General features: G+C 30.0%; 1 long non-coding RNA gene across 1 annotated transcript; it reads left to right on the top strand.

The window, feature by feature from the left end:
- Positions 1–1,086: 1,086 nt before the first annotated feature.
- On the top strand, positions 1,087–14,232 carry LOC107883076. Its single transcript, XR_001679075.2, has 4 exons — positions 1,087–1,257; positions 1,556–1,885; positions 2,049–2,266; positions 13,369–14,232. It is a non-coding gene; the product is annotated as an uncharacterized LOC107883076 (long non-coding RNA).
- Positions 14,233–15,153: the final 921 nt, after the last annotated feature.

Genomic DNA, 15,153 nt, shown 5'->3' with positions numbered 1-15,153 from the left:
ATTCGAAATATTTGTATATGCTATACCTATTTGTGAAGTTGTTAAGTTAGTTAATTTGAATTACATATTATATATTATCGTAATTGAAAACAGAATATTATTTATAAATTATAATATATAATTTTTTTTAACAATATAATGTAATATAATATACGTATTTGTAATTAAATATTAATTAAAGTTTAAAAAATATTTATTCAACCATTTGCATGTGGTTGTGTGTAATATTGTAGGTAGTCGATAGATTTTTTTTCCGGGATTCTTAAAAAATACTTGACACGTATATGTAGACATGTAGTAAAACGAGCATTGCGTAGGTAAATTGGGAAAACAATGCAATAAGACGTGCTTATCACTTATCAGTAAGTTAGTTCGCAGTATCACAGGCTTCAACCACAGATATATTAATACAACACATTATTATAATATAATTATTTTTTTGTGGCGTCTGTTTTTTTTCTCAAACGAGTGTTTTATAATATTATCATCAGTGGGATTGCGTTATTTTTATATCGTTCGTCAATCGACAGATGTGAGTTTTTTCAGTTTCATTGTCGTCCGTGTTTTTCGTTGCCGCCAGCAAAACATCTGCCGGCGGCCGACGCGGCACGTAACGTAGAAACATCGGGCGAACAATATTATTATAATATTATAATGTTAAACAACATTTTTGTACATTGCCACTCGAGTATTATTATTGTTATTATAATGTGGCAGACCTATGGTGGCGGGCCATCACTATTCACTACATAATATTATTTTCTCATAGATTTCTGTATATTATATTATTATAATTTCTATTATATTATTATATCTCTATATAGTATAGAAGTCTGTGTATTTTGTAGTCGGTAGGCAGTGTAAGGATGGTTGGTCACATTGGCCTGCTGATGCCGGTCGGGCGTCGCTTTGTTACGTTCGACGACCTCGGACCCGCCCCACCAGCCACTGCACGCTCATCAATCGTTCACTATTGACTACTATACTCCGGCCCACGAGAGTCCATATGTCAGAACGCGTCCGTCACTGCGCATCGGCACGTTGCCGAATAGTGGGAATGGCATCATGGTGGGAGAAAACAGACGTCACGTATTACTATATGAATGCGCGGTTTACGTATCGACTCTCGTGGGCCGGAGTATACAACAATTCTCAGTTTCTTTAGTCTGTCGCTCTAGGACGAGCGGTGCGCACGTCCGTTGGTTACACAGTTTTTTGACTCTCCGTTGCGTAGCCCGTACATAACAAAACCTTTTCGTAAGTTTTTTCGTATCAGATGCGTTAGTTGAGTCGTCGTTTTGTCAAAACCATAGATATATCGAACAATTTTGTTCTATATGTCTACGGTTAAGACACGACGACGCTGCTCCCTCATTACCATCTCGATACGAATAATAATTATATTATCAGTGAGCACTGCGTTGACGTGTCGCACGGTTCGAGAGAACGCGGTAGGTTCGTTTCGAGCAGTCAGCAGAACGAGAACCGCCGACAATTGAACCGCGTGAACGTACAACAATATATTATTTATATACAATAATACAATAATTTATAGACAGCTGCAGTACAACGACACACTCCGGTTGCCCCGCCGACGCGGCGATACGACGCAACAACGACCGCCGCAGACGCCGCCGCCGCCGCCGCCGACTCCCCTCCACACAACTCAGAACGCCGATTATTGACGCCGTATAATTTACATGTACAACCACTGCGTACTGTCGTACGGCAACGGCGCACTGCGGACACGGTCGGCCATTTTATTTCTAAACCTCGCTCCATCCTCGCCGGTGCTGCTCTAATCGAGACGTCGTATGTGAAATTCTGTTCGTCTCATCGCCTCCAAACGACGATGGCCGTCGTTTTCCGTTCGTAACATTGACAGGTAATGATAATAATTACGATTAATACAGCGCGTTATAATATTATAATATTATTATTGTAATGTTTACCGTTCTAATCGTCCGTCGACGCCTTTGTCGATTTCGCGTATCCCGAAAACACTTGTCTGCGTGCCTTTTGTTTATTTTATCCGTTGTTCACGCTAGGTTACATACTCCTTTCGACGGCGAGAACTTGTTGACTCGGTAACGGCGAGTGCAGTACTTCGGTTTCGCCATGAAAGCCGGACCGGTGGACACTGACCGCATCCAGGGCAAGGACAATGGCTGTTCGTCGTGCAGAGTATCTGGATCTGTTACTTTTTTACTAGTTGCTGCTTATTTTTACTTCGGCTGCAAGCACGTGTACTACTTCGGAACCCCGAGTATGTTAAAAACAATACATCAAGTAACAGAATTATATATTAATTAATTATCCTTCCAATAATGGCAATTTTACATTTATATGCTTATGCACATCACTGGATTGTACTGCTGCGCACAGCGCCTATTACAAATTTTGTTTTTTTTTCACGTACCTATTTAGTTTAGCATGCTGAAAACGATGATGAAGTCAGAATCTGGCAGTCAGATTTAGTTTTAAAGTTATAGCTAAATGAAACTTATAGTATTTTCATATATACATGGTGTGGTCTTGTTATGTACAACCCGTGAACCTTGAACTACAAAAAGCTAAAGCATAAAATCTAAGTCCGACTGCCAAATTCTGACTATACCATCGTTTCCAGCATGCTTAACTACAAAGGTACGTAATGCATATACAGTGTAAAAAATACTTTTGAATCTGAAAAACTGATAACTTGTAAGACATTTTCAATTTTATAACTAATATAGCACATAAATCAATATTTATAAAAACATTTAAATTTAAACTTACTATAAGATTGCCTAATGATCGGCTACCTGGTAGTAATAGGTAGGTACTAAATAATGTAGATTACAGTAACACCCACCTATTGGGAATATTTTATTTGTAAAATCATTACATGCGTTCTAGACTTTCGTGTAGGTATAAAATAATTCTGATTTTGACAGTTCTTAAGTTAGTGAGATTTTAAATAAGTGAATTATGAAATCTTAAGTAGGTACGTACAAATACGTAACAATCACGTACGTGATGTACCTACCAACATCGTATATGCTAACAGTATTTTCAAATATTACCTGTCGACAAATTATGAAGCATATTATTGAATGTTGTCAATGTTTGTCTGCTTTAATCCTATTATAGTGTTTTACTATCTCTTTAAATTTTTCAATGAGCTTATCGCATGATTTAATTTAATATGTTGATAATTGATCAATAAAAAATAGAAAATATTAATATGTTATACTTTACTAAATATTTATACATTGTTAATTTGTCGACAAAGTCGAGAATTGTTATATACGTTATATCAATAATAATTTTTATGTCATTGTGTTGGTATACACAAAAAAAAAACAGACAAAAATGTCTAATAGTATCGATAAAAGTAAAAAACAATAGTTAGTATGAATACATATTTTAAAACATGTGTTTGATCACGTTAGATAATAATAAAACAACATTCGGCCACGCGCAGTGAGTAATAAACCATTTACTTTTAATATATTGATGATTCTGTGTCTAAACCTCATAAGTCATTTTTATCAAAATTTCATGAGAAACCAAAAACATGTGTTGGGCTAAAATATTTCACAACTTTATATATTACTAGCTGACCCGGCAAACGTTGTTTTGCCATATGAATAATTTCCTAGTAATTTCTAGTGTAGACAAAAAATAGCTTACTTATTGGAAGTATGTATCTATGTTAGAATGTGTATATTGTATGTATGTAAGAATGTGGTATATGCGTGAAATAAGCATGGAGCGCTGTAAACGATGAGGGAATATAAAAATAACAAAAGGCAAACATTATTTTTAAGTTATTATAATTTTATTCCGTAAAATTATATATCATTAAATAAACAATTACGACAGTAACACTATTAAACAATATCAATCTCTTAATGCAATAGCGTGAACAATATTTTTTGTTAGTCCATCATTAGCTAACACAAACAAACTGGATGGTTTACCCACTCGAGAGCATGCCACGTATAATTGTCCGTGTGAAAAACATGGTGTTCTCAAATCTAATCCACAAACAGACATCGTTTGACCTTGGGATTTGTTGATAGTCATTGCAAATGCCAATCTAATCGGAAACTGAATACGTTTGAATTGAATTGGCACATTAGTAGGTATAATAGGAATCCGTGGTATGAGTATATTTTCACCTCTGAACTTGCCATTTAAAATCCTGGCTTCGATCACGTTTTTCATTAATTTTTGAATGACTAATCGCGTATCGTTGCACAACCGGGGCGGGTTCAAATTATGAAGCATGATAATTGGAGATCCAACCTTTAATTGTAAATTATGCGGTGGCATGCCTGGCAAATCCAGTGAGTTCAAAAACTCTGTGGGAAAGTTTACTGCTTCGCTGTCGTCGCAAACCGTATCAATAGATTTATATGATACCAAGTTCTCTGGCAACAACATCTGTATCTTCAGATTTATATTGTCAACGCTTACATTTTTTGCCGCTAATTTAATATATTATCAATTTGATTCAATAAAAAAAAAGAGTATTTTTTTTTTTAACAATTGAAGGGCTTGCTGCAACAATCAGACAACTCCATATTAGTAAATTTTACAGGAGAGATATTAAACTGTTTAATAATTTAAAAAAAAATCACAGACCAGACTTTTTCAATATAATTTGTTTCATTATATGATAATAAATGATAATATATCATAATAGAACCTTTATTATATTTCTAACCACAAAAATTATATAACTTAAGTTGATAACTACATGGAGTTGTCCGGTTGTTGCACCATTTACTCAATGTATTTTAAAACTTCAAAAGTTCAACTTTAAAAATAAAATGAAAATAACATAAAAAACAGTAGTATTTATGAATACATTTTTTCTATTGCATTTGAGGATTAAAATAAAATTGAATAGACAAACGTGGGTGTAATATTAAGTGATTTAAAGAAAAAAATGTATTTTTTTTTTGAAATATATATATTTTTTTGAAATTTAAAGATACAAATATTGAATTTATTCATAAATCTTCTTTACAAACATGATTTTGATAATGACAACCCGTCAATAAACTGAAACAAATTATTTATTTCTCTATTTTAAATCTATTTTATGATATTGAATATATTTTAATTTAATATAATTTAGTATTAATTATTTACCTGTGTTAAAAATATTGAATTCATTCATAAAACTTCTTCAGAATCATGATTTAGATAATGACAACCCGTCAATAAACTGAAACAAACTATTTATTTTTCCATTTTAAGACTACTTGATAATATTTAATATGGGTATTAATTGTTTATTGTTAATATGTTACCTATACTAATAAAATATATTGTATATGCTTATACCGAGGCTTATACAATATTTAATGAAACTTTACTCATCTTGGTAAAAATTTGTCAACAATCTGTACAAAAATGATTCAAATTTAAATATATCTATTCAAAAAATGTATAATCAGTATGCAGTATCATTACCTGTGTTAAAATATGAATTTATTTATAAATTATCTTCAGACTCTTCAGATACAACAGGGTCATTGGTACTCTCTTAAATTTCCTCGTAGAACCATAAATACTCTGGTAGTACATATTTGGAAACTAAAGAGCGCACATCTTGTAGTTTGGCCTCTTTAATTTTCATTTTTGTGTAGTATAAAGGTGGAAGTGGTTGTTTAGAGGAAAAAACATTGTGAATATTTGATTTCTCTGGATTAAATTTTTCTTTGATGCTAGAATTTGGTATCATGGTACAGAATAAACCATCTTTAGTGTACTCCATTATACGATAAGACATAATCGTGAACTTGGTTTTATTCAAACTTATAAAATACTTTTTAAAAAATGGCTTAAGGTGTTCTGAAAAGTTATAGAGCATATTCTGAGTTACGTTAATAACATGGTATTTTCGGGGACAAGTTTCTTTAACCATATTTTGATATGTTTGGGGCACGAAAATTCTTTCAATCTTTCTCTTTCATTTTTCAATTTGCCCGAAACACCTATCGCATGGCAGAAAGCTGTGTCCAGGTTCTGGGAATCTTTGGATTATAGTTTCGATGCCGTATTTTTTAGTTTGAATAATTGAATATAAATATTGCACAAGTGCATAATTTTTGTTCTGTGAACCGCAATTATCGGAAAATAGATAGAGAGTTTTCACGTCTTTGTCAATTACATTTTCAAAATAATAGTTAATAAAGCTAATAACTTCGTTTTGCCCTTTTTTTGCTACAGACTCGTCATACATGAAAAAATGGGCAAAAAGTGTTTTTCCAGAGTAAATATAAAAATTGTATAACCAAATTTGTCTTTTATAAAACACATACCCACAAGGAATGTGGGGAAGTGGCATATTTTACTGGAAGTCATATGAAAGCACTTCAATATGCGTCTGTTCTTGATATTTTTAAAAGTTCTTTGAGATCGGAATAGAAAAATTCTGATTTCATTAAATGATTGTTTTTTTCATTGATCAGAACAGTTTTTATATCAATATTTTGTTCTGCTTCAATAGAATTCTGCAATCGATCGCAAGTCTGGCATGTATCAGTCCTGGTGATCCAAAAGCCAAATTAAAATTGCTGTTAAAATATTTAACAAAAAATTCGTATTTTATAACAGGTTTCACTTTTTCTCCTCTAGTAAATTTTTCAAAGAAGTCTGGTTCATATTGTTCTATGTACAACTTATATATTTTTTTATATTCAACTCTGGAGATAAGTAATGTTTTTCTGTATTATCTTGTCGGCTGTAATGGGAAGTCTGTTTCCGAAAACTTTGAATATAAGTATCAATTTGATATATAATGCTATTGGGTAATTTATTTGGGCGAAATATATGTTTTCCTCGATTATCATTGGGACTAGGGTTATTAACTTTAATTGTCTCACAAAGACGATGAATGACTGCTTTACCAACACCAAAGAAAGAACAAAATGCGTTTTTACACACGATAACTTCATTAGTACCAATACAAACTTTATACTGACTAGAAAATAATCTGCCCGATCAATTTCCGTTTTTAGGTCTACGCCTTTTGATATTATTTACCGAAATTAGTCCTGCGAGGAAAATGTCTTGTTTTTCCTTATTCCCAATTTCATTAAACGTTTTTAATAACAACAATTTATCTTCATCAGAAAATTTATCAAAGCATAGCCACCTACATTTGCAATCAGGACCAGTCTCTCTTTTTTTAATTTTTTTATTACGTAAACTAAAACATTCCTCACCTTTTGCGCGTTGTGTTTTGATTATATTTCTCTTCCACAATGCTCTATTTACAGTTCGTTTTTTACCTGTCGATGTTGTTGGTTCAATTATTTCACTATCGTCTGAATGGATATTATTAGTTCCAGAATTATCAATGTCATTTACAACATCGTTCCCAATTACGTAAACATCATCTAGCTCAGTAATATTATTTTCGAAAACAACATTTACCAAATCATTACCATTCGTAGTTTCAGTATTATTTTCGTCGGTTTCTGATTCACTAATTAATGCAACTATTCCATCTAACAAATCATCATTACCTGGTAAATTATAATCAGGGTCGCGAAAGTCGTCGTCTACCTCAGAAAACTCTGAATCAGCAAAAGAATCGTTCAGAGCTTCTATTATATTTTCTTGATTCATTGTAGGTAGTTTTAGCACAGTTAAACACAAATAAGTAATAACACAATACAAAAAAAAAAAACACTGACAATTCGTTGATAGCACAAATTATTTTATCTATTTGATTTTTATCTTAACCCTTTGAGTCACACAGTAATTTTTTTTTTTAATTCAAATTTCTTAAACACTTTTTAAAAAGACTGGTGGTTTTACCATAGAACCACTATGAAGGTAAGTAAAAGATTATTTTGTATGAAAAGATATAAAACAGTTTTTTTCATTTGTCAAACACAAGCCAATTTTGCAGGACATACATTCCCATTTGGTTCTGTGGGGCTTACCTTTGGTACTGCAATTGTTGCATCTTCTTGAAGAACAAGATTGTGGGGGATGACCTACATTTGAAAACCGTTGTTCTATGGGAATTTTTGGTTTAAACAAGTTAATTTTTTTAGGAAGTTGTTTTCTCCCTTTGGATGATGTACTTGGTAGCCCAACTAATCCAGCTACTACTGCAAGTCTAAATTGTTTTATATTCAATGTAGAACCCTGACTGCTTTCTCTAAACAGAATAAATGCATTTACTACCGATACATCCAAAAAATGAAAAAAGATGCGGTGCCACCATTTATGACTCTTCCTGTCAATTTCATAATAGGATTTTAACATGTCAGCATAATCAACATAACCCATATGAGTATTATAATTTGTAACTGCTAGTGGGCATGAAATACTTATAGTTGATCCATCTTTATTTTTTCTTGTACACGATGAAATATCATCAGGATTGTGAAAGTTTGACAACAGTTGAATAAAACGGTTGTCTCGCCACTTCAACCATGACACTCCTGTTGTAGAAACACGTCCTTCACTATCACCTTTCTTTAATTTTTTATCTTGAATTTGTATTTTTGGTAGTCCTTTTCTGTTAGCTCGAACAGTGCCACAAGCATATATTCCATCTTGTAACAATTCTTCCATTAGTTCAATACATTATATTATATCAAATATCAATATAATTGAATATATATTATATATTAATAATAATTATATATACTACAATTATTTATTGCAGTATAAACTAAATAATTGCATGTATAATGTATATAATATTTATATAAATAAAATGTAGGTACTCACAATATCATTGTCAATGACAATATCTTCAACATTTTGAGATTGAACATACTCAAAACTCTAGTCTTCATTGTAAGTAACTGGATCAAAACTAGATGGTATATTTATGACAATTACATCATTCAGTGTGTTTTGGTTATCCTAAATTGTGCAATCACTTTGATATAACAAAAGTTTAAAAAAAAACTAATTAATTTTATAATTATTTACTTCAAGTGTGTACTCATTTTCATCTTCATCTAATAAATCATCACAGATTGAATCATCATCACTTGGAATACTTTCAAAAATCTCAAATAGTTCATCTTGAGATAATTTCTCTATATTTATTTTGTCAAGGCTCATAGTGGTTTCTACCGAAACCACCTAAAAAACAGTTATTTTAAATAACAAAATAGAAATAAATATGAATTATGACGATAAAATATTGTTTTTAGTGTACTTACTTTGCAATTTATAACCAAAGTTCGGGCTTTGCAGGCGTACAGAAGGCTAATTCAAAAGAAATGTAACCACAAAATTTGCATTGACAAAAATTACATATTCACAACAAATAATTAATTATCAATTGATAACTAATTAATCTAGGACGATGAAACAAAAAACAAAATGTACAGTACTACCAACATGATCTTCTGGAGGTGGTTTCAATAGAATACCACTGTGAATAAACGCACAAAAAAATAACAAAAAGGTGGTTTCGGTTTAAGACCACTAAGGCTCAAAGGGTTAATATTCATGGTTCATAATAAGTTTTTATCATAACACATGTGATTTTACAGTGTGGCCAATTGTTTGGTGCAACAACCAGACAACTCCGGAGTTGTCTGGTTGTTGCACTCAAACTTAGAATCGGACAACTCCAGTTTAGCTTGTAAATCCATGAAAAATAATCAGATTTAATCGTTTGTTGCACCCACTTATAAAGAATTTTTTTCTTTATATTCTAGGCAGAAAACATGACAATGTCAAAAATATAGAGTTGTCCGATTGTTGCAGCAAGCCCTTCAAATTCATCTCCAGGTTGAATATGTAATTTTCTTTTTGCCTTGACATTTTCATTATTACGAAATTCAGTTTCTAATCCTATATAGGGAATATCAGATAAGTCACTCAATAAATCATAGTTAATTTGAGTACACACAAGTATTGAACGACCAATTCTTATAACTTTAGGCCGTTCTCTTTTCATGTATTCATTCTTGGGAATTTCATATTAAAACAAATATAAATAAATACAATAAATTGTTAATGTTAGATATGTGTAGAATAAACACGTAATAGATATTATTAGGCTAAACTAGTTCAAAATTATTTCATAGTATCCCGCACTAGGATAATGAACTGTGTCAATAATATGATTAAAAAAATCCATGTGCATTTTTAAAACGTAGTGCTATATAATATTATTAAAAATAATTAATATAAAAGTGCAAACACCGAGACTAATTTGACAAGGCGGATATTGATGTTAGCCTTATCAGTAGACAGTTATTTGTATTGTACGCAGTTGGAACTTGGAATTATTTCATAGTATCCCTCACTAGGTTAATGAACCGTGTCAATAATATGATTAAAAAATCCATGTGCATTTTTTTCACAAATGTTGAGCGAGGAAATTTCTAGAACCAATTGAAATTCACCCATGATCAATAACTCCTGGACGATTGACATTGGTGTTATTAGATGTATTATTGCATACTATACGCTTATGCATTTTTAAAACGTATTTTTATGTATTATTATTAAAAATAAATAAATTTGTTATTTCGTTTTTCGTAGACCATGTACGTTATCACGACTCTTATCATATCAGTTGAGTTTTGTTTGCACTCTTGCAATATGGCGGATATGAATCAACCATTCACTGAGGAGTTCTTGAGTCTGCTATCTAGTTACTTTATATATCTGTGATAAGTCCCTAACATAATATTATAATATTATGATAATTATTCTTACGTTAGTTTTCCTTTTTTTGATAGATATACATGTTTTATATTTTGTATTTTATCATGATGAAATAATTGTCAATAATAGTTATTATGATATCAAAATGTGTATAACCCTTTCAGGACAGCACCTTAAAAACATTAAAAAATTTTTTTGTCCTATGGTCTGGACTTAAAAGTCCTGTCAGTCATTTAAGTTTTTTTTTTACATACGAGCAATGTAAAAATAATTAGGTATAAAATTAAGGAGTTTTAATAAAAAAATTTTGCACATCTTGTGATACCTAATGAAAGTTGATTTTTTCTCCTTTTAACATTTTTGTCAATTTGACAGATGCCTTTTTTTTTTTTACAAGCGTTTGATTTGTAGTTAACCCTTGGATGACAGATCTTCGATAATCTAATACTGTCATTTCCCCAAAGAGGGAACAGTACACTACGTATGAATTAATAAATATTATATCCAGCAGTCCGAAGAATAGTCTGTGCCACCATTTACGAGATTTTCGTTCTATATTGTATAGAGCACGTAACCTGTCCGCATGATCTATCCCACCCATATACATATGGTAGTCTGATACTGAAGCTGGACATTTAACTGAAACTGTTGAACCATCTTTATTTTTTTGATTTCTGACCCATGAAAGTTGTAAATAAAGTGAACAGCTTTATTGTCCATCCACTTTATAAATGACACTCCATCTGATAAAAATTTTATGTCGAAGTCTCCTATAGTCAAGTGATTTTTGTCCGAAATCATTTGATTAGGCAATCCTCTTCTATTTGATTGAATAGTCACACAACCAAATGTTCTTTCAACATGTAGTTTTTGTAAAAGTTTGGGGGAAGACAAATCGTTATCAAAGTAGATTTCACGGTATTCATCCCAGACAGATGTGGTTAGTTCTAAGTTCACCAAGACCGTAATTTTTAAATTCTGAGCTTACATTTTCTTCCTTGTCTTGATAAACTTTAAATGCCAACATATATCACTTCTGATCAGCCATGCTCCAAATTTTGAACCCTCTTTTAATGGGTTTCATTGGTTTATATTGTTTGATACTTGAAAATACTAAAATACTAAAAATGTTAAATTTTCTGTCATGAATAATGTTCGATAATGAAGTTTATAAAACAAATTTACCTTTTTATAAATAAATGTCTAACATAATATTATGATAATGTCCTTATTTCTTTATACCTATTAGACATTTTTGCCTTAATATACTTTGAAATTCATTATATAACTTTCCTTGTCAGCTATGTACCATAATTTATATGCTCTTTTAATGGGTTTCATAGGGTTGTACTGTTTAAGAGTCGATCTACCTTTACATTTTTTCATGCTCTTGTATATACTTACTTTCCTTGTCCCAAAATAATGCTGTCTAAAAGAGGAATTAAATTTTGTCTTTTATTGGCCTTATTTTGAATAATTTGCCTTTATTGTTATCTGGAAGTAATGTAAATTCACGAGGATCTTTTAAAATAAAATACGAGGCATTGTTTTAGATACAAGTTTTACCCCCAAATCAGGGGAGGTAGTCTTTCTAGGAAGGTAATCTATAGTAGTCCATAATTAAATTGATGCCTATAAATGCTAGCATATTTTCATTTTTAGCGGGTAATTAAGTGATAACACCAACAAATTTGTACATATTGTACATACAAAATTGTATTGATTTTTATAACATAAACGTTGCTACCACTGTTTACTTATAATATTTGATACTATTTAAAAATTAATATTCAAATTTTAAAAATAAAACAGTTTTGATAAATTAAATACATGGTATGACCAATGGGAATATATCATCCCATTGAGATCGATTGCAAATTTTTCTGACAATTGTGTTCTTATCATAGGTAAACCTTGTATAAATGTGGCACACAACATATTGAAGATTAGTTTAGTACCATCAATAAGTAAATAGTAATCTACCACTAAGAGTAAATATTTTTCTTCTGTTATAGGAACTATAGATCCCAGTGCCCTATAAGGGTTTTAAAATGTAATTTTTTGATTTATTTAATATAAGAGGATTTTAATATCTTGAGCGACATCATGTTGAATTAAATACATTAATTAAAAACCAAATAACTTCATTTTGACGAGAAATTCAATATGATTATGGAATAATAGAAAATGTTTAAATTGCTTTGATATTATTGTAGGTATATTCAAGAAACTTATACATTTTTGACTTTGAAGCTATTTACTTGTTTTATTTTCTTTACATGTACATGGCTGTAAGCATAGTACATTGAAATTAAATTACTAATGAAATTAATTATTTTGTCATTGTCATATCAAACTCGTTGTAGATAGCCAATTCCTATATTTATCATGCAAGATACATATCAAAAGTATTGCTTGTTTTTTACATGACTCTCAGCTCCCTATAAAGTTATACCTACTATAAAACACCTAATAAAATAAACTCCATTGTGAATAATAATTGGTTAACTCCTCTATGCCAGCGACTAATGAAAATTAAAGAAATTAACATAAAAATCTGAGTTTTTTTTTAATTATAACTTTACCATCTTGTCTTTCTTTTTTAGCCTTCTCAGTTTCCCTAAAAATGTTTTTAAAAACTTTTTTCAAACATGGAAAAAACTTTATTAGCAGAAAATAAATGTACCTAACCACACATTGTTCACATTTCAGGTATCTTCTCTCTTCTAGAATGTCCACAACTAACCTTCGCCCCACATTCATCTTCATTATTTTTATCGATGGTCAACCTAGCACCTTATCATATGTTTTATAAAATATTATTTTGATGTTGAAATGTACTACAAAGGTTTTCTTGTTGTAATGACTGGTGACCTGATTGTTAATTTTTACAAATAAAATTAATTAATTAATTAATTAATTTTTAATTTTTACTAATTTTTACACTTCTAAAATTGGTGTGGAAATTTAATTTCTTTATTACAAATTTGTATCTTTTAAGTCATGAAAATTTCCATTTTATTTAACAGTAGTTTCAATTATTATATCAAGTAAAAACAATTTTATGCTTGTAGATGATTATTAATTCTTAAGTACATTTACCGTGTAATAGTAACATATTTTCTTAATTGAAAACAATGAATGTTTGATACAATTTGGATCTGAATTATGAATTAAAGTTTTTTATCTGGTTTTTTACATAAACTACAATAAAATATTTTTTAATAAAACAAACATTTGAATCTTTATTTTATTGTTGCATTATAACTGTATTAATAATTGTGTATACTTATATAATAGCTATTTGTTCTTATCTACCATATTTGCATTAACATTGATATACATTTGTTTTAGGTTAAAACAAAAAAAAAAAATAAAATAAAAAAGATGCTTTATACGTGCTATTATTATTGTGTATAATAATTGTAAGTTAAAATTCAACTGATATATGGTAAAGTTAGCTGTTATTTGATGTATTATTCAATAAATGCATATGTATGAGCCCCTGGCGTGGTCTAACAATCCGCAAGCTCTTAAATGTATATTTGAATGAACATGTTAAATTACAACCCAAAATCTCAAACATAAAGGTTGGTTGTACATGTTAGCTAATTAGCATATGTGGTAAAAGCTTGTATGTGTATTTATACACAACAGGTATATTATGTGTCTACACACAATGGTGTTATAGGAAACACAGAATAATAACAGTGAACAAGTTTATAATGCAAAGTGTAGTAAAGAATATTTATAATATAGTTGTTATATAGTGTGTATAGTTAATTTTACTTTTATTCTGTACAATCAAATAATTTACTGATCAAATAAGTTTTATGTAGGGTGAAGCTATTATTATTATTATTATTGGGGATGTATTATTTATGTAAACAACCATCTATAAATATAAATCACACTACTAGAAAAATATAGTATTAAAAAAAAAAAAAATAGTTTTTGTTTTACAATGTTGATACATATTATACAGTGAACCATTAATATTATATATACTAGCCTTTCATGTTGTATGAAAAATTATCGTTTGAAGAGTTTAAATTAAAGAGGAACAATTACAAAAACATCACAAGCATAAAATAATGTTTTTTTTTAATAATTTTTTTATAAAATAATTTGATAATTAGTACACAACTAATAAGACACACTTATTTTCTTAATATAATGTTTTATTATCAACAAAAAAATAATGAATTTTCACAAGGTATTTGTACTAGGTTGTACCATCTAAATTCTACAATGTATCGTGTTTAAATCCATTATATGGAAGTTAGTAAAATATTTTCCAATATTTTTGAAATTAATTTAATTTTTATTTTTTTCATTTTAAATCAGATATAATAATAATTTAGGATTGAGTTCCCTATTTTTGTATTATTTGAATACAATCTGAATATGTGATGGTCTTCTGCAACATTTTCATCTAATAGAGTTTCGTTTCCTCTTCATCACAATTCCTAACTTGGAATCTGAAATAAGCAGATC

The sequence above is a fragment of the Acyrthosiphon pisum genome, chromosome X (assembly GCF_005508785.2).
Source record: "Acyrthosiphon pisum isolate AL4f chromosome X, pea_aphid_22Mar2018_4r6ur, whole genome shotgun sequence".
Lineage (NCBI taxonomy): Eukaryota > Metazoa > Arthropoda > Insecta > Hemiptera > Aphididae > Acyrthosiphon > Acyrthosiphon pisum.
The sequence above is the reverse complement of the archived record's forward strand: the minus strand, read 5'-3'. Positions and strand labels throughout refer to the sequence as shown.